Source organism: Callospermophilus lateralis, chromosome 2 (genome assembly GCF_048772815.1).
Source record: "Callospermophilus lateralis isolate mCalLat2 chromosome 2, mCalLat2.hap1, whole genome shotgun sequence".
NCBI classification, from domain to species: Eukaryota; Metazoa; Chordata; class Mammalia; order Rodentia; family Sciuridae; genus Callospermophilus; species Callospermophilus lateralis.
This window is the reverse complement of record NC_135306.1, coordinates 43,398,826-43,404,201: the sequence shown is the minus strand read 5'-3', so window position 1 is coordinate 43,404,201 and position 5,376 is coordinate 43,398,826.

Sequence of the window (5,376 nt, the reverse complement as noted above, 5' to 3'; positions counted from 1 at the left end):
CATCAATGTTTATAGCAGCTCAATTCACAATAGCTAAACTATGGAACCAACCTAGGTGTCCTTCAATAGATGAATGGATAAAGAAAATGTGAGATATATATATATATATATATTTTTTTTTTTTTTTTTGCTTGTTTGTTTTTGGAACCTCTCTCTCTCTCTCTCTCTCTCTCTATATATATATATATATATATATATATATATATATATATATATATATATTTATATTTATATTTCCCCCAATGGAATATTACTCAGCTTTAAAGAAGAATGAAATTATGGCATTTGCAGGTAAATGGATGGAGTTGGAGAATACCATGCTAAGCGAAATAAGCCAATCCCAAAAAGCCAAAGGCCAAATGTCTTCTCTAATATGCAGATGCTAATTCACAATAAGGCAAGGGGCACTAGAGAAGAATATTGTTACCTTAGATTAGGTAGAGGGAAGTGAAGGGAGGGGAGGGAAGGGGATGTGAGGATGTGGGGATAGGAAAGATAGTAGAACAAAACAGGCATTACTACTTTATGTGTATATGTGACCAATATAATTCTACAACATGTACACTCAGAAAAATGGGAAATTATATCACATCTATGTATAATATATCAAAGTACATAAATACATTCTATTGTCATGTATAACTAATTAAAACAAATACAAACATTAAAATGCTAAAAAAATAGAAAGATACCAAATAAATAATCTAATGTTAACACTTCAAGACCATAGGCAAAAAACAAACTAACACCAATATCAGTAGACTACAAGAAATTATTTAAATCAATAAAATTGAGAATAAAAAAATACAAAGGATCAATGATCAACAAAGTTGTTTTTTTGAAAGAATAAAAAATATTGAAAAGCCCTTTGCAAAACTAACCAAAAGAAAGAGAGACAAGACCCAAATTAACAAAACAGAATATGAAAAAGGAAATGTCACTATAGACACTGCTGAAATCCAGAGGACCATTACAAACTGTTTTGAAAATTTATACTCCAATTAAAATCTTGAACATATTGACAATTTCCTAGATATATATGATCTACCCAAATTGAGGCATGAAGATGCAGAAAACTTAAACAGATCAATATCAAGTAATAAAATTAAAGCAGCTATCAAAAGCTTCCCAACAAAGAAAAGCCCAGGACCAGACTGATTATCAGCCATGTTCTACCAGACCTTCACAGAAGAAATAATATCTGTCTTCCTCAAATCATTTCATAAAATAGAAAAGGAATGAACACTGTCAAATTCATTCTGTGAAGCCAGTATCACTCTGATACAAAACCCAGACAAAGACCTATTAAGGAAAGGAAACTTGAGGCCAATATCCTTGATGAACATAGATGCAAAAATTCTTAATAAAATATTGGCAACCTGCATTCAAAAACACATTAAGAAGATAGGGCATCATGATCAAGTGGGCTTTATACCAGGGTTGCAAACTTAGTTTAACATACACAAATCAAACAAATGTAATTCATCACATAAATAAAGTTAAAGACAAGAATCAGGATTATTTCAATAAATGCAGAAAAAGAATTTGACAAAGTCTAGTACACATTTAAGTTTAAAACACTAGAGAAATTATGGATAAAAAGATCTTACATCAACATCATAAAGGCTGTATGAAACAAATCCAAGGCCAACATCATACCAAACTAAAAGTATTTCCTCTGAAAACAGGAACAAGACAAGGATACACTCTCATTCCTTCTATTTAACATAGTAATTGAAACTCAAGAGCAATCAGGCAAGAGAGGGAATTTAAAGGGATACAAATAGGAAAAGAAAAAGTCAAATTGTCTCTGTTTGCAGATGACATGATCTTATATTTAGAAGACCTTGAATACTACACCAGAAAACTTCTAGAGCTGATAAACAAATTTAATAAAGTACAGAATCAAAATACATAAATCAATTGCTTTCCTGGACTCCAATAATGAATCTACTGGAAAAAAATTAGGAAAACTATTACATTCACAATAATCTCAAAAGAAAAAGAAAGAAAAGAAAAGAAAAAGAAAGAGGTAAAGGATCTCTATAATGAAAACTATATAACACCAAAGAAAGAAATTGAAGAAGAGCTTAGAGATGGAAAGATCTCCCATGTTCTGGGATAGGCAGAATTAATATTGTCATAATGACCAGACTACCAAAAGTGTTATACAGGTTCAATTCTATTCTCCTCAAAGTACCAAAGATGATGTTCTTCACAAAAATAGAAAAAGAAGTTCTAAAATTCATTTGTAAAAATTGAGATCTGGAATAGCCAAGGCAATCCTAAGTGAAAAGAGCAATGCTGGAGGCATCACAATATGAAGGCTCAAATTATACTTCAGAGCTATAATAATAAAAGCAGCATGATACTGGAGCCAAAACAGACATGAAGACCAATGAAACAGAAGACACAGAGAGAGGCCCACATAAACACAGTTATCTTGTACTTGAGAAACGTTCCAAAAACAAACATTGGAGAAAAGGGAGCCTCTTTAACAAAGGGTGCTGAGAAAACGGGAAATCCATATGTAGTAGAATGAAATTTAACCCCATCCCTCACCCTGCACAAAAATTCAAAGTATATCAAAGACCTAGTTATTATACCAGAACCCCTGCACCTGCTAGAAAAAAATGTAGGTAGGCCCAACCCTCCAACATATAGGTTCAGGAACTGATTGACTTCATGAGATTCCTAAAGCACAAGAAATAAAAATCCCAAATCAATAAGTGGGATGGCATCAAGTTAAAAAACTTCTGCACAGAAAAAAAATTAATTAAGAACATGAAAAGACGGCCTACAGAATGGGAGAAGATCTTTATTACCTGCTCCTCAGGGTATTAAAATCCAGAATATAGGGCTGGGCTGGTGGCTCAGAGGTAGAGTGCTCACTTACTATGCATGAGGGACTAGGTTCAATTCTCAGCACCACATAAAAACAAAATATTGTGTCCACCTATAAATAAAAAAATAAATAGTAAAAAAATCCAGAATATATAAATAACTCAGAAAATACCAAATAAATCAAACAACCCAATTAATAAATGGGTAAAAGAACAAAACACATGTTCTCAAAAGGAGAAATACAAATGGCCAATAAATATATGAAAAAAATGTTTCACATCTCTAGCAAGCAAGGAACTACAATTCAAAATTACATTGAGACTTTGTCTCACTCCAGTCAGAATGGTAATTATCAGGAATACAAATAATAATAAATATTGACAAGGATATAAGGGAAAAGGAACACTCATAATTGTTGGTGGGACTGCAGATTAGTAACTACTCTGGAAAGCAGTATGGAGATTCCTCAAAAAACTGGGAATGGATCCCATCTATATATGATATATTGAAGTGCATAAATGCATTCTACTTTCATGTGTAACTAATTAAAACAAATTTAAAAATTAAAAAAAAAAGGAATGGAATGACCATACAACCCAGTAACCCCGCTCCTTTGTGTGTGTGTGTGTGTGTGTGTGTGTGTATATATATATATATATATATATCCTAAATATCTAAAATCAGCATACTATAGGAATGCAGCCACATCAATGTTTATAGCAGCACAATTCACAATATCCAAGCTATGGAACAAACAAAATTCTTGCCAACAGATGACTGTATGAAGAAAAATGTGAGATGTGTGTGTGTGTGTGTGTGTGTGTGTATGTGTGTATATATACATATATGTGTGTATATGTGTTTATGTGTGTGTGTATATATATATATATATATACACACACACACTCACACATAAACACATATACATACACACAATGGAGTATTACTCAGCCATAATGGAGAATGAAATTATGGCATTTGCTGATAAATGGATGAAACTGGAGACCATCATCCTAAGTGAAATAAATAAAATCCAGAAAATCAAAAGTAAAATGTTCACTCTGATGTGCAGATCCTAGTTCAAAATAAGAAAGAAAGAAAAAAACAAAAAGAGGGAGAATTCCATCAAAATAAAAGAAAGGTTAGTGGGGTAGAGAAAGAGAGTGGAGGGGAAGGGAGAAGGGACAGGATAAGGGAAGAACAGTGGAATGAATCTAACTATGTACACATATGAGTATACCACAGTGAATCTCACCTTTATGTATATGTGCAAAGTACTAATTTAAAAAAACAACTATAATATCAGAAAGATCAATAGAATAGAGAGAAAGGAACTGGGGGAGTGGAGGGGAGGGAAAGGAAACTGAATCAGAAAAAAATATATTCCATACTTTTATAATTATGTCAAAATCAATCCTAATATTATGCATAACTGGAAAGAACCAATGAAAATTTACTCTTCAAAGAAATACTTGTAATTGTAGAGAATGCATAAATGTGATCATGTGCATACTTCCAGTGAATTTTGTTCTTTTAATCTCATCTTCTTTCTTGGTTCCTCTTCTTTAAATCTCATTCCAAAGTACGATAACAGCCTAATATATTTCCATCATTTTTTTTCTTTCGTTTTATAAAGTTCTATGAGAACTTGCTGTGTGTGTGTGTGTGTGTGTGTGTGTGTGTGTGTGTGTATCTCCAAACAATAGGGCTTTTAAAAATCTTCAATTTTTAAACATAGGTTATATTTTCTCACTTAGCATTACTTGTGGCAAATAACTGATTCATTTGGATGTACCTTAAATTCATATTTTTTAATGGAAACACAGTATTCTGTGATTTAGATGGAGCATTATCTAGTCAGCAACCCCCTAATTGTCTGAACATTCATTTTGTTGCCATTTTTTGGTTCTGCAGATAATGCTGCAATAAGCATCCTTGTGTGTCTTTATCTACTGATTTGTTTATTTCTTTGTGACAGATTCCAAGGAGTAGGATTGCTAGGTAGGAGGGTATTGCATTTTTAATTTTAATAGGTAATGATAAACCTATTAGCAGCAAGGTCAGTTACTAGCAGCAAGAAATGTAAAAAGATTTTAAATCACTTTAATAGAAAATGTCACATGTACACAACTGTTATGTTCAATAAATGTGATTTTTTTAAAAGAGAAAACAATAAACTTCTGGTAAGGAAGTTTCAAACAAAGAAGAATTCCATTGGGGTATGTCCTCCTTTCTAATTACTGTAATTGGGAAGTGGGGTTGGGTAGCGGACAGAGACAAGTACCAGACTTGAAGAATGACTACAGAAATAAAAATTTTCCTAAGCTCACTTTCATCAATAGGTGACTTTCCCCTTCATAGCAATGGTGTCTCAAAACAGGATGTCTGAACATCTTGGTAATATACAATCATGTGACTGATACATACTTTTCCTTTCCACTACATTGGCTTCTTACATTTTGGCCTACTTTGTGGTATGCAGCATGCAGACACACTGTGCTTAAACAATTTTCGGCACTTTTCTGTGATTGA